This window comes from Urocampus carinirostris, chromosome 1 (genome assembly GCF_059441175.1).
Source record: "Urocampus carinirostris isolate Australia breed hairy pipefish chromosome 1, RoL_Ucar_1.0, whole genome shotgun sequence".
NCBI classification, from domain to species: domain Eukaryota; kingdom Metazoa; phylum Chordata; class Actinopteri; order Syngnathiformes; family Syngnathidae; genus Urocampus; species Urocampus carinirostris.
In genome coordinates, this window is record NC_142349.1 from 45,894,522 (window position 1) to 45,920,040 (window position 25,519).

General features: G+C 38.4%; 1 protein-coding gene across 5 annotated transcripts in view; it reads left to right on the forward strand.

Moving 5' to 3' along the window:
* Nucleotides 1–25,519, forward strand: part of gcgra (glucagon receptor a) — an 81,774-nt gene that overhangs the window by 20,951 nt on the left and 35,304 nt on the right. The window contains exons 2-3 of one of the 5 annotated variants that reach the window (XM_088355675.1): nt 6,481–6,661; nt 6,734–6,867. The exons of 2 other annotated variants lie outside the window; for them this stretch is intronic. The gene's annotated coding sequence lies outside the window, so the exon portion shown is untranslated. Of the gene's footprint in view, nt 1–6,480; nt 6,662–6,733; nt 6,868–23,980; nt 24,146–25,519 lie in introns of those variants that run through there. 2 more of the 5 variants (XM_088355686.1, XM_088355695.1) reach the window with 2 other exon arrangements.

Below are 25,519 nucleotides of genomic sequence, written 5' to 3' on the forward strand. Positions count from 1 at the left end.
ACAGATTTTTACGATGCATGTTAGCACAGTCGCATGTCTAGTCTGTGGTTTGCAATAGTCTCTGGTCTGTGCAGCCTTTTGAGACTATTTCTGATTAAGGGCTATTCAAATAAACATGACTTGATTTGACTTGATGCAGTTGTACAACACGGGCCGAGTCAATGGAGTGAAAGCGGTGAGCCATCGATCCATATGCTCTGACTTCATCCAGCCTTAGAGAAACCTCCGGCACTTTTCCAGTCGTGCCGTAAAAATAAAAGTCATAGCCGGATTTCAACTGTGAGACGCTCGTAAATGCCACGATCAGACATGTAGAGTGGGTTTGTCGGAGAGGAGGGGGGTTGAAGAGGTCAGCGGGTTGAATTGACGGAAATATCGGTTGTGCTAACTCGCTAAAGGCGGAATCAACCCAATCAGGAACGAACGTGGCTGATGCGATTAACCGACTGATGAGCCTCCCACTCGCTCGCCCGAGCACACGTGACTCATTGGGGGGCTTTGGGTAGGGTTCAAGCGGCGGACGTTGGAACGATGGCTTCCATGTCTGGCTGAGCGGGCGGCGTGACTCACGGGACCCTTTTGGGAGTTGAGATTCCTCTTCAGCGCACAGGAAGCCAAGAGTGCAGTGCAATGATTTACGGCAAACAAATCGATAGCAGCATAGGATGGAAGGTAAAGACAGGGAAGTAAAACGTGACATTATTTTGCATTTGACTACCGTATTTTCTGGACCATAAGTCGCTTAGGAGTATAAGTCGCACCAGCCAAAGTATGCACAATTAGGAACAAAACATTTATAAGTTAGATAGATAGATAGATAGATACTTTATTCATCCCCGAAGGGAAATTAACATTTCCGGCAGCATCCCTGAGCTGAGAACAATACAATAATAAAGCAAAAAGAATACAATATACAAATACCCAGTGTGACGTGCAAATGCCCACTGTAGCGTGTTATATAGAATAACTAAATAGTGCTACGCAGAATACATATTGCAATAAGATTCGGTAATATGCAATGTAGGTGGTGTGGTTTACTGTGGGCTTTTACTCTGCCGGGTAGAGTTAAAGAGCCTCATGGCATGAGGAAGAAAAGATCTCTTCAGTCTGTCCGTAGTACAAGACAGTGACAGCAGTCTGTCGTTGAAACTGCTCTTCTGTCTGGAGATAATGCTGTGTAGTGGATGCGATGGATTGTCCATGATTGACCGCAGCTTTTCCAGTGCCCGTCTCTCAGCTACTGTTGTTAGGCTGTCCAGCTCTTTGCCCACAACAGAGCTCGCTTTCCTAGCCAGTTTATTGAGACGAGAGGCATCCTTCTTCTTGACGCTGCCTCCCCAACACGCTGTCGCATAGAAGAGGCCAGCCTTCTGAGGAAGTAAAGTCGGCTTTGCCCTTTCCTACATAGAGCTTCTGTGTTGGCAGTCCAGTCCAGTTTGTTGTCCAGCTGCACACCCAGGTATTTGTAAGTCTGGAAAAATTCTACACATTCTCCTTTGATGGTTACAGGAACCGGGTGAGTTCTGGTTCTCCTGAAGTCCACCACCATCTCCCTGGTCTTGGTGGTGTTCAGGTGCAGCTGGTTTGCGTCACTCCATCGGACAAAGTCCTGAATCAATTTCCTGTACTCCTCGTCCTGCCCATTTCTGATACATGGAGTATAAATCGCTTTTTTGGAGGATACTTTTTTGAAAAAATCCGACACCCCAAACATAAATGGCTTCTTGAAAGGCAATTCAAAATTAAAATAAAATGGAGAAACACAGACTGAATAAGTGTACGGTATACTAACATTACGTGATCGACATGCCTGGTAATGTCAGTACCGACGTAACATATTAGAGTTATTCAGATAACTCTAGCACAAAGAACATGCTTACCAAACTATCAACTTCACTCCAAATCACTTAATTCAATGAAATCTTAATCCTCCGTATCACTTTTACTGATAAAGTCAAATCAAGTCAGGTAAACAGCTTCCCCAACTTGGAAGGTAGACTATAAGCTGATTCCTTCTTCTGCTTTCATATTGCTCACGTCATACTACTGAAGGCCTGGGTGTGAAATCAAGGTTTCCGCGGATCCTTGAACAGTCTTAAAAATCATTAAATTCATTATTCCAAAAATAAACCCTCATTTGGCATTAAAATGTCTTAAATCCCAATTTATGTCTTAAGAATGTGAACACATAAGATTTTTATTTGTTTGAACTTAAAAGATTTATCAAAAATACGTTTTTTTTCATGGTTCATGATAACAACGCTCATTAATGTAGCAAAAGAGTTCTATGGAATTAGTAGATATCTGCCAGGTTTCACTGAGAATCCATGATGTACTGTAAACATCCTTTTTATTTATTGTTTTCCTTGTTTAAAACTTTGGGGAGAGCTATATTTTTCAGATGGAAAGTTTTAAATGGACCATAATGTAAAATAGAAAAAAACAAACCATTAGTTAAAAATTGTCTCAAATACTTGGGGGGATTTTTGGTTTGTTTGTTTGAACTGTGTTTTTTTGTCGACTTGGTCTTAAATTTGATTTCAAAAGGTATTTAGGAAATGTTGAAAAGGCTTGAATTTAACTTGCTTTCAGCTGTTGGCATCCTGGAAATGCACGGCCTGCGACTGCTTGTTTCTGTTATTACCGTATTGTAGTTCGAAGTGGGGTTAAAATAAACTCAGTTAACCACTAAAACATCAAATTTCCTAGAAAATCGTAATGACCCATCACGGATTAGCTGTTTTCAGAACCAGTCCGCGGGGTACTCCGGTGTTCTTCATGCCCTACCTGCTGCCCCCGGGCACCATGCTGGTGAGCCCTGCTGTAGAACAATCATTTCTCCCCCTCCGCACCCCCTCTCATTCCCTTGTGATAACGACAGTCAAGGTTCAAGTGTCATTAGATTAGCGCGGTGCACAATCAGCGAGCGCTACATTTAGCTTCTTTCGCTCTGCTGAAGGGATGTGCTTCATTGCACGTCCCTTTACGAGAAATTCTAACCATGGAGGTGCCTAATTTGTTGGCAAAAATGCAAGTTTTTGCTCCTTAAAACAAGGACTGAACAATTCATCACATTCGAGATGACATTGCATTGTAGTACAAATGGAGGTGAACTGCCAAAATCTCAATAAATGATTAATAAGATCAATTATTCAGTAAGTATTCAATGAGTATGATAAAATAAAAATGCTGTCATTGTAATCCTTTAACTTAGGATAGTAAAATGATTTCGAACGGTGTCGATAGAAATTGTGTTAATCATATTTTAGGCACTATTTTTCTGCAATGTGTCAGAAAATATTAAATCGATGTTAATTATTATTTTCCAAAGAAAAAGCAAATCAAAATTGCACTTTTTGATAACCGGGTCACATTGAATTTTCACTCAACACCCACATGTGGGTTGATCAATATTTTTAAATAAAATAGACTCCATTGTTATTAATAAGGCTTTTGTTAGAGGTTTGCAAGAATTTTCATTTTGAGTCAATGCAAAGGTCTTTTTTCTTAACAAGTCAGCTATTCTAAATAAAAATAAGAGCACTTACTGTACTCCAAAAATACTTGTAGTGAAATATTCTTTTATTGTATGTCTTCCATCCATAAAAGAAAAGAAAGTAATGTATAATCAAATTGATGTTGCGATGATACAGATTAATTTATTGTTCATTGTGAACACAGGAACTTCAAAACTTATTGGGAAAATTCAGGACTTGACGAAAGTCAAGGTGGACCCATATGTCAAGGAAAACAGGAATTTAGGAGACAGGAGAATGCTCAAAAGTAATAGCTGTATTTGTACTAAGCTACAACCAAACGTCACTGAAATGACCAAAAAAAACGCCCAAAAAAACACGAGACTGTGTCGAGATTTAATTTAATTTAGCTGATGTGGTGAAAATAAAAACACCAACTCAAAAACTACTCATAATAAAATGGTCTTTATTGAATATATGTCTTCCCTATAAGACAAAATAATGTACAATCAATCTTGGATTGCAATAATACAGATCAATTTAGTGTTCATAGTGAGAAGTGGAACTTCAAAACGAATTGAGAACGATCATGTCAGGATTTGATGGAAGTCAAGTTGGACCAAACTGTCAAAAACAGGAATTAAGAAGGAAGAAGAATGCTCAAAGTAAGAGGTTTAATAAGTAAAAACAGTACAATGCAATAACCAAAAGTCGCCGAAATTACGAAAACGGTCCAACTAGGGACTGAGAAGAGCAGCTAAGTCAAGTCATGTTTATTTGTATAGCCTTTAATCACAAGGAGTCTCAAAGGGCTGCACAGACCACAGATTATTGCAAACTAGAAACTGTTATAACACCATCCCCTGATCTAAAACCTACATGAGGGCAAGGAAAAACTCAAAAACTTCAACAGGAAAAAACCTTGGGAAGGGACCGCACATGAGGTAATCCCCCTTCCAGGATGACAAGGCTGCAACAGATGTTTCAATAACAAAGAATACACAGATATTGTCAACACGAAATATACTTTAAGTCATTCATAAGCAACAGAATAGAAGTGTGTTGGTGAATCTTGGTTTACTCACTTAGTTTTATTTTGTATTACCTCTATTTTGATTGATAAACTATTATCAGTCACAAAATTTACATTTATGAGAACTGATAGGGTTTCAGAATCAACCAAATCCTTTTTCTGTTAAACTTATTGCCTTTTTCATAGCTCCCCCTTGAGTTTGTTTAGCGTGGCGAATTGGTTCAGGTGTAAAACTGCCTTCACTCAACTGTTAAAATTAACCAGTTAAAGCATTCAGTGCCAAACATAAAAATAATTGCCTGTTGTTTGTGAGTAAATGTGATATGCTTTATAAAGATCCATTTTCTTCCATAATTATGTTAGGCTACTAAAGTAGCCTGAATGATAAAGCATAATACCGAAAAACAAAGCAAAAATGTTGAGTTGAAAGTCTGGATTCAGCCCCAGAGCCAAACTGAGTTTGACATCCCTGGAGTAGAGAATTAATAACCAACCTGGTGCAAACAAGATGTGGAGACAACTGAAGCAATGTCAGCCCTGCACTCCAACATGACTATACAAAAACCCAATAAGCAAACAGAACTAAACACACACTGACCAACGAGACAAATGAGCCACACTTGGACAGTCCAAACAAGGTCGAGGGAGCTGATAGGCTAACCACAAGGAGGGGATGAACAAAACATAGGTGGACACAAAAGCCAAAAAACGTAAGAGGGAAACGCAGACCATTACAGGCATGTTTTCTATTTATTATATATACAATATCAAAATATACAGATTTAAATAACTATAATTAGATAAACTGCAAATGTTGTTTAAGCAGCTTTTGATGATCAGATTTCATTCAAAAACAGTCACATTACCCTCCACAAAAAAACCTGCTTAGAAAGTTGGCATTATCTGGAATGCTATTTCAAAAAGGAAAAAGAAAAGCAAGTGCAATCGTCTCCCTTTCAATAAATCCATGATATTGCGGTATTGACTGTCACTTTGCAGACATCTTGAAAAGTCGCCCAGTGTGAGCAGATAAATTCGAACCCAATTTCCTTTCAAACGTCTTGTAAAGAGAATACGAGACCAAACTTGCTGGATTGAAATGTCTTAATTGACAATGATAACAATGTAGTAAAACATTGTTTGCAACAAGATTAGACATGGCTTTTCAGGGTAAACATGTATTAAATACTTGAAGGTGAAACAAGATAAGACTATCAGGGTATATGGCAGACAAAATTGTTAACAAGGTAGTGCCGACAGACCGGTTGGTCTAAGTTAAAATAATAGGGCAATGTTTGTGAATGTAAAAGAATAGTGCATTATAAAAATAGTGCCATGAAAAAAGTGTGATAACATTTATCTGCAACAAGATACCCAAAATAGGTCACAAAGTATATATTTTCAGTTTCGTGCAATAATATTTATCAGCAACAAAAAATATAAAAAAGTCGCAAGTTTTGTGCGCTTGTTTAGGGTGGTGATGGCCCTAAGGAAGAAACTATCTGTTTGTCCTTGTTTTGAAGTACTTGGAGGGCTATCAGAGGGCAACAGGTCAGAGAGGTGGTGGCCGGGGTGGGAAGAGTATTTTAGAATGTTGATGGCTCTGCTATAGTATCGCAAGCCGGCAATGTAACCGGCCTCGCATATCAAGAAAACTGCTTCGACAATAAAAATGTAATAACATTGGCTGCAATTGAAATCGGTGATCCAATGGAATGTTGTGAATACGTGTTATGCAGTGCCTCAACGTTACAGTAGCAAAGCATGGTTGTCCATTATTTAGCACATCTGTCATACATGGAGCCATATTCCATGAGGAGATTCACACTGGGTGTTTTGATCTATTTTTTCCTTTAGTTCTGTGGAAAAAAATCTGCACGCACACAAACGTTATAATGACCATTGTGTTGCCTCAAAGAAGACATATTACATACAAGTTTGGTCTTTACTTGGTTTTTTTCCCTGCTGTAGCGCCAGCACAGTTAATTCCTGATGAGCTGCTGCAGCGTCAAGCGTCTACTGAGAGCAGAAAGGCAAGTCCCGCCGCTGCCAGAAGAATCGAAGCGTGGCTCCAATCACACATTCTTCCATGAACGCGTGTTTTTTTTTTTCAGTTCTTGGGAGTAGGAGACTCCCAATCACATGATGCAAAGTAAAATCGGGTTCAACAAAACTGCGTGCATGTTCCAACAAGTAGAGTATGCATCGTCTTATTTTTTTCCAGGAAATCAAACTCTTTTGATTAGCGTAGGAAACCCCCACCCAAAAAAATGGCCTGGAAGAGGGATTGGCAACGCCAGGCTGTACATGCCCACTGACACTACAGGAAGCAGTGTCCCTACAACCTTGGTGGATAAGGTATCCGTAAACCGTGAACTGTTGCATTATCTTGTGCCAAAACATCCATCCATTATCCGCACCGTTTATCCTCATTAGGGTCGCGGGGGTGCTGGAGCCCATCCCAGCCAACTCCGGGCAGTACGCAGGGGACACCCTGAACTGGTTGCCAGCCAGTCACAGGGCTCACAGAGACAGACAAGTCACTCGCTCATTCACACCTAGGGACAATTTGGACCAGCCAATTAACCTGACATGCATGTTTTTGGAATGTGGGAGGAAACCGGCAAACTCCGCACAGGAGGTTCGATCTCATGACCTCAGAACTGTGCCGCACACGCACTAACCACTGCCCCGCCGTGCTGCCCGTGCCAAAACATGCCAGGCCAAAAATAGATATAGCTACTGTTTTTCAAAAAAAATGTCGTTCTTACAAAAAAGAAATCATGGTATGCTCTCTTGATACAAATTTCAGCCAGCCAATCAATTTAAGTTAACAGTGTAAGTGCCAGAGGCTCTCAAGGGATGGTGTGGAGGCACAATAAAAAAAAACAGATTGGTACAATTAAACAGTTGTTCTTTATTAGGGCAGAGTTTGTCACACAAAAGGCAAGAATCCTAGCAAGAGTATCCAGAACACCAGAGGAAATAAAGCATTACCTATTAGACGGGCGAAAGGTTCAGTGATCCAGTGAGTCCACGGAGCGAAGTTGACAATGCAAAAGTTAATCAGGCGGCATTCATATTCCATGAGGTCTGGCAAGGGTTTGGTACACTGAAAAGACAGGAGTGATGTAGCAGGAGTGTTTGTAACGTGACGGGAAAGGCAAAAAAATAGCAATGAAACGAGTGGACCAAATTTTAAAAAAGGAAAGAAGATGAGTAGTGATTGGAGGAAAAAACAAACGGAAATCAAGGCATATGACAACAGCTATGAAGAGGATAAAAGAACCTGGAAGTGAGTGATCAAATAGGATATGTAAATGAGAGAGGGAATAGAGAGGCAGAGACAGAATTTATAGTGCAGGATTGTGACAATAAGTAACATCCGACTGATGACCTGCTTTACTCATGTCCAACTGTTTTTACAACCACGGCCTGCATTTTTTTGATGGCCTGCTACTGCACCACAGAGCAGCCAGGCATTGTGTATGACAGTTTTGGAAGCCAGCTATCATCCCAACCTTTCACTCTTGGACAGCGATCTATCACTAGTATCAGTAACTAGATAACGTCTCCACAGCAGATGGCACAATTGTAATGAATTTGGATTTACTTAAATCTGACATACGACAGGTTGGTGGTAACTGATCCTGGTGGTAAATTGGATATGCTTGCACAATAAGTTTAAAAACATGCATTAGATACAATATTATGCAACAGTGTTTCCCAACTGGTGGGTCGGCACCCAAAAGTGGGTATAGTAATCCTTGGCAAAATAAAGCAATCAAAAGAGGATAATTTACTGTAAACTCCTTCTGTAAATGACGAAAAATTCCTGCAAATGCGAGTTGACATCGGCAGTATCACACCACAGAATATGACCGGCTACAGCAGAGCATATGTGAGATATGGATTTTATTATCTTGAAGACAAAGCCACAGAGTTGAAGCATTTTGGACTATATTAAAATAGCAGCTAATTGTTGGTCTTTTTAAAAATGTTTAGTCGCTACCTCTGGTTCAAACTGTCCATTTCTTTCGTTTAATACATTTTAGAGGTGGATATTTTTCTTGATTTTGTTCACAGTTTGTAATTAGTGCGGAACGGTGTGTCCGAAAGACACACCGTTTGAAAACCAATGCATTAAAAGAAAATGTTCATGTTATTCATAGGCAAGGTTCTTTGTTTTTATTCGACTTTTTAATTGTTTTGATACGCTTCCACCGAGCAAATACAGTAAATATCTTGATTTGAGAGTGCCAATACTGGTGTCTGTTGTAAGTTGTTATGGGAATATTTTTAACTATAATTTAAGTGTTGCCGCCGTAAAGGCTTTCAAATGGAGTTCTGCCGTTTTAAAGGGAAAAAACATCTTAACCGAAAAAAAAACTAACCAGACCCAAACACTTGACAGGGTAGTGGTATGGCTCACTTTGTATTGACAAATATTTGACAATGGCCTACAACACCCATGTAAGCTTTTTTAGTCCAGACTTATTTCATCCTTATAATACTGCTCAAAGCAAGCAACAGCTCTATATTGCAAACGCTGCACCTTTCCGTGACATTTCAAGCTTATTGCTATTTCCCAACTCATTACTCATATCCCAATGTCAAACTCATTTAATTGTCCCTTCGAGTTATTATAATAAGCACAAAAAAAAATCTAATTATTTATAATTAGGAGGCGGACTTGCTAACACGAGGTGGTGTATCCCTGGATTTTCACAAAGAAAATATTTCCATCTGCCGCAGGGATGTCGAACTTTTGGACTAGCGTGACGTCATCCGCTCCGCTACAAGCACCCCTAGGGCATCATGTTAATCTGTTAATAAACAACGGGGTAGACTGCTGGAGGTGTGAATTTCCCTATGGGGATGAATAAAGTATCTATCTATCTATCTATCTATCTATCTATCTATCTATCTATCTATCTATCTATCTATCTATCTATCTATCTATCTATCTATCCATCTATCTATCTATCTATCTATCTATCTATCTATCTATCTATCTATCTATCTATCTATCTATCTATCTATCTATCTATCTATCTATCTATCTATCTATCTATCTATCTATCTATCTATCTATCTATCTATCTATCTCTAATAGCCTAGAGGCTAATAAACGCAAAACTTTCAATAAGGTCAGCTCATGACTTCTCAGTGCGGCATGGCTGGTACTTACCGTAACATGAAAGTGCACCTCACTCAGTATGCATGCCATAGTTCAGCAAGTACTGTATTTTAGTTTAGTCTAAGAGACTGACACTTGCAAAACAGCTACTTAAGTTCATGTTTTCTTGAAAAGAAAGGTACTTTGTCTACAGTTTGCAAAGTATACTAATGACTTGCTTAACAGGCATATATCCAGCTAACTCGCTCAGTTGTTGTCATTTCGCTTAAAAATATCCATTGCTTATTTCCTTTTTGTGGATGTAATGTATGTACTAGATATTATCTGCAGTTTAAAGCCTAAACATACTGTATTGCATTCAATGTACTTACTCAGACTCAGGCATGGCACAAAAATAGTAAGCCCTTGAGTACAGTATTTTAACTATAAGGCGCACCGGGTTACAAGGCGCACCCCCCAAAAATAGATTTTTTGTCCTATATTTTCCAAACATAAGGCGCACCAGACTATAAGGCGCTACAGTGGGAACGTCAACAAAACAGTCGGATAGTTCAGTCAAAGTTATTAACCCTTAACATTCTGGCGGCTCACAAAGAAGCAAATACGTGTCTCAGACACGTAAGGACACGATGTCTGTACGATGTCACTGATCACTCAAATACGTCATTCCACATATCATTAGGAAGGTTAAACTCTTGGGATTCAAGAAACGCCAACCTTTTCTTAGTTTCTAATTTCTTTTTAGCTGGTAACTGTGGACAGCAAAGTAAGAATTTCATTGTGCAGGGAAACGTGGTTCTTTACGACAATAAAGACTTTGAATTTAATTTGAAAATGGACTCATCAGAGAAACATCAAAATCAGTCTGAAAAAAGATATTGGGAAAATATAAAGCCGGGGTAGCTCACAAAAAACATCTTGCAACCATCATGTTCAATAACAATACTCAACCATGGTTCTCTTACATCCGTGAGTGTACTAAATCCAACCGTGTAAAATATTTAAATACTCTAAAATACGCAATAATGCTGACAAATAAAAGTAAAAGCTGCCAAGAAGCATCTACATCGATGGACGTTGCTTGTTGCTAGCTGTCTGTTTAGCCCCATAATTCCTGTTTTCAAATACAGACTAGTAAAAAATGTTTTCTGCATGCCGTAGAGCAACCTAACGTGTGATTCACATTCATCCTTTTCGGCCAATTGCAGGCTTTGTTTTATTCCGCTTTAGCCTATGCGAGCCTGCAAATGCCAAAAAAGAGCCGCCTCCTTTACCTCTGAATAACTTTAGCCAATAGTGACCGATTCAAATGATGATTGACACATTGGTTAGGAAATGAAACGCCGGTCTATATATCCCAGCATACACTGCGGAATACTTTGCCTGCAGGGGAAAACTAAGTCGGCGGCTGCTTGCCTTAGTTGCGAGATCTTGCGAATCAATATTAATCCATATATAAGGCGCACGGTATTATAAGGCCCATGGTCAGCTTTTTAAAAAAGAAATGAAGGCTTTTAGGTGCGCCTTATAGTTGTGTAAATATGGTAATTGAAACACACCCCAAAAACCTTTACGGGCACATGATAGTTGCTATTTCGAACCTCTTTAGTAGGGCAAAGAAAGACCATCTTACGTCTATCGTAGATTTTTGACACACACTCGACACACAAGCTGCCACAAATAACAAAAAATGCGAACAAAAGAAAAAGCAGCTAGAAAATGTACTAAAACAACAAACATCCCCACAGTTAGAACACATTAAATACCATTTTTTTACGTTTTTAATACAAATATTTTTCAAAATGAAAAGTTTCAAAACGTTCTGGTAATTAAAATGATTTTTCTAAATCAAAAGGAAATTCATGTTTAAAATCTTTGGAAGGCAAACACAAAGGTAGCTGGTGACACTTTACCTTTGTGCAGCATAACAGCAAAATGCAGCTTCACCATGTTTACTCTTGCCTTCACCAACTGACTAAATGTTTACTCTTGCCTTCACCAACTGACTAAAGACTGCCACTCTTAAAGCCATACCGTGCTTTCATTTTATTTCCCTTTTTTAACAATCCTCAATTTCAATGTATTCCAGACTCAAAGAATTGAGTGATCCATAAACTAGAACCAGGATTTAGAAATCCCTTCTCAGCTTACTGTGAGCCAGTGTTAATACCTTTGTGGCTGCAGTGTTATGTCCTGATATCTTTGATTTGGTCAGAATCCTCCCTCATTTGGAGTTTTTTTTCCTTAAGCACATTTCAAAGAGTTCAGTAAGAAATTTCTTACAATAATTGAGTCCACTTGGAACAAAAACATTGATAAGCCTTTTATATTAGTCAGGACTGTGGCTTTCACTAAAAGAAAAGGGGTGTGTTTTCCCTCGACAAGGAGATGCCACAAAATAGCACCAACTCTCATCATGTGAGGTCTCCTTAAAAAAAGTTAAAGGTTAAGCATTTACTCTATTAGGTATTTGTTAACAATGCCCAACTGAGTTCAAAGAACCATGTGCTTTATTTTCCACTGCACCTATGTGCTTTCATCTTACTTTTAGTTAAGCTGTTCAGGGCAGAACATGTTAAATAGAAGGAATGGGGCGTTAGGGCGAGTCATGCTTGTCCTTGCAGGTTTTTTTTCTTTCCATTGATTAGTGTAAGTGTAAGAAAATGCCTGCTTTGAGTACATGTCAAACACCAGCCCAAACCCTCAAAAAGATGAAGAGTTTTGTCGAGCATGTCAAAGAAATGCCCGTACTTGCAACGTATTAAGAACGAGCTGACAAGCCAGGAGATGACAACAGCAAATTGGAAAGTTCCAAATTCCGTACGGCTCATTTGAATATTTACGATTCATTATTCATCTCAAATTATGCTACAGATCAATGCAAACATATTTTAGTATTATTTCTGTAGGCAGTGAGCAAAGGTAAAAAAATAGAAGACTGCAAAATGTTCAGCAAGATACACACCTGTGCATTAAAGAAAATACGTGTCCTCCCTCAGGATTGCTTTAGAGTTGCTCTGCTCACCTCCTCCGCTCAGATTGTATGCTAATGTATTACGATGCATAATGGTACCCGCTCGTGTAACTGAGGAACATTGTGATTCACAACTGTCCACATGTTCTCTTAGTGCGCTTGCCTCCCTGCAGATGAGCTATTTGGCTATTTGCAATTCCTAAGTTGTCAATCCAATGAACCACCAATAAATATTCAGTCTTTGCCAACCTACATGTAGGACCATCACCCTCAAGATGATTGGAAAAAAGAGAAGACAGTCATGTATGCAAAACATACTCAGCAATGACTGTCTGTTTGTGCTAGAGGGTTAAAGGTTGTTTCAGTCACGGCATGACTTAGTGGCACGCTTTTTAATGGAATCGCTGAAGATGGAAACATGAAATGATAATAAGAAGTGATAATGTTTTTGAGAGTTATTTGTATTGAATTGTCTTTGCTGTCATTTATAACAACATTGTAGACATGGTTGTAAACAAAATTAGACATGGCACTTCAAAGATTAAAAGCTTTAAAGGAACAGTTGTTATTATTCATAGCAGTTAAAAATTCTTCCATTGAAGGTCCGGGCTTCGCTGCAAAGTCTGCCGCCCTCGCGACCAAACCCCAGATAAGCGGAAGATAATGGATGGGTGAATGTATGGAAAAAAAAACACTATTGATTTGGATAACGAGCAAAAAATACATGAACTATCACATATCTATCTATCTATCTATCTATCTATAACATTTAAAAAATATTTGTAGGTTGAGAAATTAGCATTTATCTTACCGAACATGAACAGCACTTGAAGAAAGGTGACATAGTTGTCCACCATCTTGCTACTAAAGGTACTCAAAAAATAAAAGTCAAATTGTGGGCTTTGGTCACTTTAGGTCTCTGTAGGTTGTATTTTCCCTTGTGTTTTTAGCACTACAAAATACAGCAGCGCAAAAGGGTCAAATATTTCACACTGTTCATTTAAAAGAGAAACATACAAAAAGAATGTCGGGATAAATAGCAGAAATATTCACAAGATAGTACTTGGAGACTGGCTTACATTCTAATAATAGTACAATAAATTATTGTGGATGGGAACAATATTAAAATGAAAAGTAGCACAATAACATTTATTAGCAACAAGATATATATTTTTCAGTTTTGTGCGCTTGTTTAGGGCGGTGATTGCCCAGGGGAAGAAACTGTCTTCAAACCACTTAGTCTTTATTTTAAGGAACCTGAGTTGATGGCTCTGCTAGGGTATTGCAAGCTGGCAATGTCCTCCAGGCAGAGAGCAGCCAATGATTTTCTGAGCTATTCGTCTGAGAAATTATTTTAAATACTTTTGTCTGTTTGTACGTAACATAAAGAAACTGTGTAAATTCTGGTGTGTGAGGTGTGGTCGACACCAGCTCCTAAGAGTGTATTCAGGTTTACTATTGATTGTCTCTTACAGTCTGACAAGGGGCGGAACAAACACATATCAGACATAAACAGAGCCATTGTGTAATATTTGACCACTAGATGTCTCTGTATTGTGTGGTGCAACCAAAAATGTCCACTACCCAAAGAACAATGCCAACTACAGTGACTTTAAGTGACCAAAGCGCACCATTTTTCTTTTCTTTTTTTAACCAGCTTCCTTTGCCCTCATGTAGGTTTTGAATCAGGGGATGGTGTAATTGTAGTCCGTACAGTCCCTATATATATATATATATATATATATATATATATATATATATATATATATATATATATATATATATATATATATATATATATATATATATATATATATATATATATATATATATATATATATATATATATATATATATATATATATATATATATATATATATATATATATATATGATATATATATATATGATATATATATATATATATGTAGATATATATATGATATATATGTTGTCTTAAATGAATGACGTTTTTTATATTACTGGGTTCCTTAACCACTAGGGAGGCACCCAATCTTCTTTCAAATAAATTACAATCTTTGCTCTGAGAACGTATTTGAATGAGTTTGTCATTTGTAAAAATACAATTAAAGACCATGCGTGTTCTCAACAAAAATGAAATCCAAAATACATGGACGAAAAAGAACTCACAAGTGTGTTTATGGGAGTATCGGCGATGTGTGCTTCGTTTATATTTACTTAAAAATCATATGACTGTCGTTAGTTAAAGATTTTTGTAATCTTTTACTTATCTTGTTTAAGTAGCAATAAACGACAAAGGTAATAGCATCACAGTGTGTGGAGGGTCTGAATACATACCAAGTGTACTCTATGGGTCCCACAGTGTGTGTGTTTGTGTTCTGGCCCAATTATTGTATTGTATGGTTGCCCGGCTGAAGCCAAGGCATTTTTAGTGTCATGCCTTTTGAGACATTTGTGTACATTTCCATTCTTATAGTCACTATTCATTCTTCAGTCTCAAAAAACCAAAATGCTTCTGGAGTATATAGTACAAAACGGTTTGTGTACCTGCGACGCATGTTTGCGTACGTGTGCGTTTTTCTTACTGGGTAATTAGCTTCTGTTTGCCGACGACATCCCATCATGACTTGGCCACTTTAGGCAGGTTTTTCTTCTTTTTAATGCTGTATTTATAGCCAACTGGGATGAAATATCTTGATTCACTTTTCAGTCAATGGCATACATTTATGAATAATGAAGCATGTGGATTAATTTTGTGCACCTCACTAAAATTGTTCGAGCTTCTTTTTTTCTCACCGTTTGTGCTACTATTGGAAAATGGAAAGAACGTGCCAGCTTCTCTTGGCAATACGGTAGGAACTTGTTGCCTCAGGTGGTTCGGTATAGCCATGGTCATATTTTAAACAGGTCAAAAAAATAATCATAATGAAAAGAATCATCTCAAATAAACAAGGGGGGTTTAGGGCTAAATACAGACGCTCCCCTACTTACGACCTTTCAACTTACAAAAAACGGTAGACATATTTTTCAGGATGTCGAAAAATATCCACCATAAGTTTGACATCGCTGTAAGTTAGATTTTTGTATTGTGTGCATCTTTTTCCGAGTAGAGGACAGTACCGTAGTGCTTCTTCCCGTCGCTACCGGCATGTGGTGGCGCTGTGAGAGGTCACCCACAGCATCCACCCCAAAGAAGAAATCTGAGAACTTTTTTATTGTTTAATATCTCGTGCATCTATTCTATATGGTTGGTGTGAAATGTAAAGAAAAGGTGAGCTATTTCTTTTGAAATGAAAGTGGAATAAAAAAGCTTGATGTGGTTGAGAAAATGGTTGGAACACTTTTTCTCGGGTGTCGCTCCGCCCTGCTTTATTCCTGGACCCTGGCTATTTCAGCTGAAAATGAAAATCTCCATTCTGATCCCTGAATACAGGTTACTTATACAAACCTCAAACATACCCATTTAAACCTTAGACATACAAAATATAGCACTTGCGAACAAATTCAACTTACGAATGATCGTCCAGATCCAGATCGTCTCGATCGTATGTAGGGCTGCGTCTCTAGAGGGGGGTTTGAAGTAAAGCGACATGCCATTATATTTAAGTAGTAGTTTTGAGTAATAATGTTGTAATTTTCCGGGGCAAAGGTTATAGTTATTAAAGAAATATATTTAAATGTGTAATAAAATAAATGTTAGAGGAAATTGGCTTCATCCGGTGAGGATGCCTTAAGCATGACCCATATGACACGTCTATTACACGCATATGAGGCTGCAGTTGAGTTTTTGCATGAAAAGTCTAAGGGTGCATGCATCCGCCTCGGAATCATCTCTTGTCCGCTTCATCTCGTTGGTTTTCTGTCCCTCGTCTTTTGCGCCGCGTGTTCACGTGTGTATGTGTGCGCCACTTTGACTTCAACTAATGTGCGTGTTTAATCCTCCCGTCCAAGATGGGTCACTTGCTACGAGTGAACCCAAAGCTCGACATGGGAAAATAAACAACTACTGGCAGCCGTTTTTTTTTTTCTTTTCTTTTCGAGGAACGCAACTAAAGTGTAAAAGTGCATATGTGCGCGCACATACGCAGACACACATCGAGTTGCTCCTTTGGTGTCGCTGAGGCAAACAAGCAGCTGCAGTCGCCAACAAGTCAGCTGGGCTCGACTCTGCGAGGCCTCAGGGTAACTGATTATTTTTGCGTACATTAGATAACACCTGCGACAGAGCTGACGATTTGCAAGGACTCTTCTGCTGGCCTCAAACTGACCTACATTTACTATATAGGTTTAAAGGGACACTGTATAAAATGTGATCGCTGGATCTCGTTGCATTGTGCAGTGCAACTGAAAACAAGGTTCAGAGCACATGGAAGAATAAAACCACGGTGACTCAAAGTCACCAAACTTTGATTTATATAATTTGGTTGGCCCAGCTTTTCTCAAGGTTTTGGATTTTGGAGGGATACCCGTAGCAGCAACATGGCTGCCGATCGTTTCTAGGTAGGCTTCATGGTATGTCAAATAAATACACGTATTTGAAAAATTATAGTTCGTGTATGTGCTTTTGTTTATTATTCATATCAATATTGTTTTTGAATGGTTTCTTTCGTTACAACTAAAAATACACACTGTCCCTTTAGGTCTTTGATCTACGGCAGGGTTGGGCAAACATTTTGAGTCGTCAGCTGCATAGGTTGAAAAAATTGGCAAAAGGGCCATCAGTTCGCGGGTCTAAAAAACTAATAATAATAAAATAATTTTTTTTTTTTACTTTTTTTTTTTTAAGCATTTTTGAAGGGGCGTCGCTACTTCGAGGATTTTCACTTTTCGCGGGTGGTTTTGGTCCCCACTAACCGCGATAACCGAGGGATTACTGTGTGTGTGTATATATATATATATATATATATATATATATATATTATATTTGGATATTTATGTTACCATAGTGCAGTGGTTAGCACATTCCCCCAACACGCGAATGGTCCCCAGTTTGAGACAGGGTAGAAACATATGTGTGCCTGGAGAGGGATGGGCGCCACCAGGCTGTATTTGCCCAAGACAAACCGTAGGAAATAGTGTCTCCCACGTTCCTAGTGGTTAAGGGATCCAAGCCAAACCAATGTTTATGTAGTACAGTGGTTAGCACATTCACCGAAGACATGAAAGTTCACCAGGCTGTACTTGCCCAAGAAACACCACAGGGAATGGTGGCCCTACGACCTTAGTGGTTAAGGGATCCAACCAATCAACCAACCATTTACCGAAAGAGTCTCGAATACAATATATGAGCGATCCTGAGGGAACAATATAGATAGATAGATAGATACTTTATTCATCCCTGTAGGGAAATTCACACTTCCAGCAGTCTACCCCGTTGTTTATTAACAGATTAACATGTTGCCCTAGTAGTGCTCGAGCGGAGTGGATGACGTCACGCCAGTCCAAAAGTTTGACATCTCTGCGGCGGATGGAAAACTTTTCTTTGTGAAAATCCAGGGATACACCACCTCGTGTTAGCAAGTCCGCCTCCTCTCCGATTCCCCCCGGCTTTTGTGTCTCTGTTTAGCGGCGTTGAGTGCAGGCGTAATCATTTTTTTCTCATATCCATATTCCATTTTAAAAAGACAAATGTATATGTTTTTGGGCAATCTTATTGTGTCCATTTTTTTCCCATTCCATTCATTCCAAATATGTCAAAAAAATGGACGTAATCCTTTTTTTAAAAAATAGTAACAACAAACAAACAAACATGCAAAGATTTACAATAAAAATAAATAATTCGATCAAATTGGTTTTGATCCGGCCCTAGGTCCATACATTTAAAACCCCTGCACTACACAATACAGAGCCATCTAATGGTCAAATAATACACACAGTCCCTTTAAGGTAAGTGCAACTCAGAAAAGTGTACATGAGTTCTTAGTGGTTTTTATTTTTAGATTTTCTTTGTCTAGAATAATTTATGAAACATATTTGAGAATAGTGGGACGTTTTTATCAGTTATTGGCTCAAACTCACCCAGACCCCCAAGTAAATTGAACTTGCAGACCCCACAAAGGCCACATTATTTAAATCTAATTTGATATTCTTTTCAAAATTGGTTTGTTTTAATCCGTTTGTTACGTGTTAGTTGCCTTGGAAAATTCCTTTGTTTTCTTGATGCATATGGTGTATAAAGGGGATTCCGATTCTAATCAGGAACTGTTTAAAATCACTATTTCATTGATTTCCCCAGGCTTCATGTTATTAGATTTATATTGATTCTGCACACTATTGCAATTGGCTTGCAACCAGTCCAGGGTGTCCCTTGCCTACTGTCCGAAAGTCAGCTGGGATTGGCCCCAGCAACCCCGCAACCCTAGTGAGGAAAAGTGGCTGAAAAATGAATGAATACTCCCCAACACTAAATGATCTATTTAAAAAGCTACATATTGACAGCTATATGATAGACCATATGATAAAGGTGCTGTTTCTGAGTCAGATCAGAAGGCTTTTCCTGCTACATCTGTACCATGGAAACCAGTACTGTCTGTTTTATGTGGAGCAAACCCCTACACAATAAAACTACTTGCCTAAAACACACCACAGGAAGTAGTGCCTCGACATTCTAGGCGGTTAAGGGACACGGGAATCTTGATGTGTAGGCAAAACACAAGAATTCAAACAATTTCCTCTAGTTTAGGCAAAACACAAACTCACAAAATAGCACACTAACACTAATTTGAGTCCAAAGGACTACTTGAGTACCCGGGAAGTGATTTTTTTAGTTTTCGTTTAGATTCCTAAAGGAAACGTGTCCCTGAGTCTGTGAATTTCACGTTTAGATGTTGTGTGTATTATAGAATGACGCATGTTCAAACTTCTGCAAAGGCATCCAGTGGTTGTTATTTATTTATTTTATTTCATTTTTTAAGTCGGGTGCAAATAATCAGTTACCAGGCACTCGTGCTAAAAAGCACAGTTAAGTCAAGTCATGGTTATTTGTATTGCCCTTAATCACAAGGTGTATCAAAGGGCTGCACAGACCACAGATTATTGCAAACCACGGACTATTATTACACCATCCCCTGATCTAAAATCCACATGAGGGCAAGGAAAAACTCCAAAACCTCAACATGAGGAAAATGAAGAAACTTTGAGAAGGGACTGCACATGAGGTAAATCCCCCTTCCAAGATGACCAGGCTGCAATAAATGTTGCAATAACAAACAATACACGGATATTGTCAACATGAAATATTGGTCATTCATAAGCTATAGAATAGAAGTGTGTTTTAAGCCTAGATTTAAATAGTTCCACTGAGGATGCAGTGGGCAGAGCGTTCCAGTAATAAAGGATTGTTAAAGGTATATTTTGTTATATACAGTATGACCACAGTAGAGGTAGGTGGTTTAAATATTAAAGCTGGATTAAGTCAGATAAATCAATTTAGCGGGCCTAATGAATGTGCTATTATTATTATGATTATTATGAATAGTATCATGAATATTACTATGAATATTAACATTATTAGTATTAATATTGTTATTAATATCATTATTAATATTATTATTGATACTATTATTAATACAATTATTAATAATTTCTCATATTTAATTATTGCACGGACAAAAGTTCCTGTTATTATTACCATAATTATTATCATTTTTATTATTATATTATCACATTGTAGCCCTTTCCATCAAAGTCAAATAAACTACCAAGTCTTAAGTAACCATGACGACACTTCATCGCTAAGCTTGGGCTCTATTTGGGTAAGACGATTTAATGTATGTAGAGCAGTGTTTTTAACCTTTTTTGAGCCAGGGCATGTTTTTTACATTGGAATCATTTTGCGGCACATCACTAACCAAAAACCTTATAAAATGACACTAAACAGTATGTTTAATTACAATATAATGTATGATTCCCCCAGTCTTTACAGCACAGACACTTGACATTGACATAATATTTGCAGAAAATGATTCATAAATGTTTTATAAAATTTCAGATTTTAAAAAGTGACATTGGATCATTTCTCACGGCACACCTGACGATCTCTCTCGGCACACTACGTGTGTTGGGCACAGTGGTTGAAAATCATTGATGTCGAGCATCACCAGCATTGAGAAGAGAAACAATTTTCGGGGGGCATATCCCTTTTTGGCATGAGAAAAGAAAACCCAAAGAGTAAGACTGAGTCCAGATGGAGACCTGAAATGGAGGTTAAAATAGCCCAAATATGTAATTGTCTATACGTATATTGTTTTGAAAAGATTAACCTCAAGATGCAAAGAATCCAATGAGAAAACAAAAGAAAACTAGGGACTGGAAGTTGAAAAGCAGATGCTACATCAATTTTATTTATTTATTTATATTTACTTTATAATATACTTTATAATATACTTAAATTGCTTTATATTTCATTGTGTGTTATTGCAACATCCATTGCAGTCTGGTCATCCTGGAAGGGGGGGTTACCTCTTGTGCGGTCCCTTCTCAAGGTTTCTTTCTTTTCCTCATGTTGAGGTTGAGTTTTCCCTCGCCCTCATGTAGGTTTTAGATCAGATAGTGTAAAGATAGTCGATAGTTTGCAATAGTCTGTGATCTGTGCAGCCCTTTAAGACTCCTTGAAATTTAGGGCTATACAAATAAACATGACTTTACTTAACTCATCCTCCTGCTCTTTATTGCTAAAAAAATGCAGAGTCAACAATACCAAAAGTGCTGATTTACCTTGTTGGGGGCATTTTTTATATCTAGGCTAACCGACATGACTGCCTGTGAAAAATGGTGTTCATATGTAAACTCCTCCCTCTTTTCTTGAGTGGACAGCCAGATAGACAGACAAACAAACAAACTTTACATACATACTTAGATCCCAAACAAAAACATTATCACCACCCTTGCTTTACTCTGCTCGCGGGTGATAAATATTGCACTTAGTGAAAACTTATTGACTCCCCCCCATTGGACCTCATTAGGAAACGGTTTAGCAAATGGGCTGCCGCCAATATGCCAAACAGGGTATCTGATCTTGAGATCATCATCATCATCCCAAAAACAGAATCCCAAAGGAAAACACTTTAATTCTTGAATGCATTCAAATCCAAAGTGCATAAACTTTAAGAGATTTGCATTTGTGGTGTATTTCTGTCAGCCTCTCAACCGTTTGAATGCCCTCCAAGTTAAGTTTTTGCCGTGAGGAACTTGACTTGAATTTGAATCGGTATTCATGAGACTCGACTTTGACTTGAACTTCACAACCTTGCTGATTTAATTGTTTTAAAAATGACTCCAGCCATTTGTTTTCCTTTTGAAAAGGAAGATGTTTTTTTCTCAATTATCGACACCAGATTAGTGTGTGATTTTCAGTTAAGCAGATGTTTGTAAACGTCATCATTAAATAAATAAAGAAGTCTTCTTGTTTGAAGATCACAGAGCACTTTGCCATTATTTTACAGGGACGCTGTTACAAATGAGTTTTTAATCTGGAACATGCAATTTTATCTTATTTTTTTTGCAAGAGGCACTTGCACAGATGGCAAAAGAAGTAGTTTATCAACATGATCAAATTGAATTTAATCTCTGTTTAAAAGCGGACCGCATTGTTAAATCAAGCGAGTTTGTCAGGAAGAGCGCTAGCAGGAAAATTACATTCCCATATCATAATGCTGTATGTAATACAATTACTCAAACAAAGTGCATAAATCTGATTTAACTCCAAAAACATTTAAAATAAATCGTGAATTGATTTATCATAATTAAAAACTAAACCTCCAAGAAAATGTAACATTATGAAGTAATCGTTCACAACAGTTCGTAACCTTGTCAGTGTCCCGTAATATTTTTTGGTATGACTAAAACTGGCCTCACTGAGAAGCCGCAAGACTTGCAATCAGAGTCATTTATTTTCCAATGGTGATTGCTGCTCTCTCGCTAGAGACATTCTGAAATAAACATTTCAAAAGGTTTTATTTGACTTCCAACATGCATACTCAAAGTGCTTCAATATGATTTGGCCATGGAGGCTATGGCAGCTCCAGGGAGTAGTTTTGGCATGGACAGAGGGGACCTGTCCCCACTAGTATTGCGCTATAATTGTTTTGTTCCTGACCAATAGAATGTGATCCCCTATCATAAAATGCGCTATGTCCCCACCAATATCGAGCGGTCATTGTTTTGCCCCCACCAATATCACTTAAAAAATGTTGCACCAATGCCAAGACCAAACCCAGGCCCTTGATGTTGTGGTAATGGACGCCACATGCTGTTGTTCCATGTTATTAAAGTGAAATTTGTTCACGAGCTGATAGTTATTGCAGCAATTCAGCTCTTTCAGGTGACACACCCCAAATAAATAATAATAATAATAAGAAGAAGAATAAACAACACATATCCTATGGGCGGCACGGCGGCTAGGTGGTTAGGTGGTTACCGCGCAGCCCAATGGTGTGGAGGTTCATGGTTCGAGTCCAGCTACCGCAGCCTCCCCATGTGCAATTAACATGTTCTCCCCGTGCCTGCGTGGCACTCGGGTTTCCTTCCATATTCCCCAAAACATGCATGTCAGTTTAATTTAATTGGCCAGTCCAATTTGTCCCTATGTATGAATGAGTTAGTGTGATGTCTGTCTTTGTGTGCCCTGCGGCTGGCTGGCAACCAGTTCAGGGTGTCCCCTGCCCACCGCCCAAAGATGGCTGGGATGGGCTCCCTGCAACCCAAATGAGGACAAGCGGTGCAGATAATGGACGGATTGATGGATTGACATATCTTGTGGTGAGCTTTTCACAATGAATAGGCATTAATGTGTGTATGTTTTACCATTTCAGATGAAATGCTGTTGGAACATTTAAGAATTTTCAGAAAAAACTCGGGGATCTAAATGATAATTGGGTTTGGGAGTTTTCAGACGTTTCATGTGTAAGTACATGAAATTGACATTCAAAAAAGTATTTCTTGATAAATGCTAATAATTTTACTTTATCACAAAATACATGAATTTAAAGCGAAAGTTAACCCCATTATGTTTGATAAGCCCCTACTCAGCATGTTATGTTTGTAGTATGAGTTCATTTAAAAAGCACTCATTTTAAACACATATCTAGGGGCAGATGCCGTTTGGACACCTGTTTAACAATAAACAACAAAAAGTTTCTACATTTCCGAGCTGCAAGAAGGTTTGTGGAAGCACCTTATAAGAAATGATTGGAGGCTACGCTAGGAACTAGGTTATTTCAGACGTGCGCATGCAACCAGTAGCCATTTTTTTAACACATACGCAGCCATAGAGACGACCGAGAACACCCACACTCCTCCCACAGATGAAGCATGCATAGTGCATGTCCATGACCAACGTTCTCTGACGCTCATCATTGTTTGTCACCCAGATTCACCAGATGTGACCTTGAAAGAGACTTGACAAAACAAATCAATAACACACGAGGAGGAGGAAGCGAATGAAGCCTGGTGAAAATGACAGCAAGGCCAGGGAGGGGTGCATGTGTGCATCCTTGTGGATACTTTTACAAAACCATCTGCTTTTGGGATTCAGATCACAGGTTAACTGTTGATTTCCTCTCATTTCCCAATGATTTATAAGTTAGTCGAGGGTATGACTTTTGGATACAGGAAATGGATGTCATTTGGCCTCAAACATGTCATATGAAGTCAGTTGTGCTGCTGCATTAATGGCACAAAGGCTGGAATAGAAATGAATGTGATCACATAATCAAAAACCTTACAGTACCCTTTTCCCCCTTGGTAACATAGAACTACCAGTTTGAATATCCTTTGAAAATCAGTATGTGTTTTTGGCTTGGTTCACACTGCAGAGCTTAATGCTCAATTCCAATGTTTTTTTGTGAAAATGTTCACATTTCCAATGAAATGTGACTTGTATGCGATCTCCTGTGTGAACGCCACAAGTGTCACACATCTGCAGAAGAGGACACATCACGTCACACGCAATGCGCTCAGTGGATGCTAACGGCATAGCGTATCTAGCTATTTGAAGGTTATTGCGCTACCAGACGTTAAACAGAGTTGTCCGCCCAAATTAAAACCAAAACCTCACTTTCCCGCCATTGAATACTCTCTGTGTTTACGTCCACCATGGTTGTTGATTCGTCTGCTTCCTCCCCCTATCAATGAAGTGCAAGTCGCATGAATGCGTCTCGACCATTCACACAGCAGTCACATTCCAAAAGATCAGATATGTATCGGATTTAGGGCCACATATGAAAGTGACCTGGGTCTTGTGTGAAAAAATCTGACACGTGCCGTTCGGACGGACTTTGAAATATCGGATACAGGTATTGTCTGTGCAAAATCAAATCTGATTTCCCTCCGGTGGGAACGTAGCCTCAGATAAAGAAAGAACATTTTGTCAACATTTGAATAATGACTATACAGTATTTTCATGTAGGGAATAGTTGAACCTGAATTTGGATTTTTGTAGAAATTCCCAAAAATCGTTTACATGACTAGAGAAAAAACAACATCCCCGTATACATGCCATTTTTGAATATTCCTAGTAATAGGGTCAAGTGTGAGCGACGTCATTACATGATAAGATATAGGTACATATTATATACATTTTCATGTTTGTATTTTCAATCAAAGAGGGAGCATTGAAAAGTAGACACTTTTGAGCAAAAATGTTCTCTGGGTTGTGAAAACATGTACATTTCAAAATGGCAAAGTGCTGTGATTTATATGTCATTACAATTGAGAGCTAACCACATACTATACACAAAACATGTTATGTACATTATTTGGAAGTATAAATACATTTCTTAGGATTTTGGTATTTTTATCTTCATTGCCGAGGAGTCAATTGGATGTGAAGTTCACGTCCAAATACGTACACTGACATCCATTCATTCATTCATTCATTATCTGCCACGCTTATTCTCAGTAGGGTCACGGGGGTG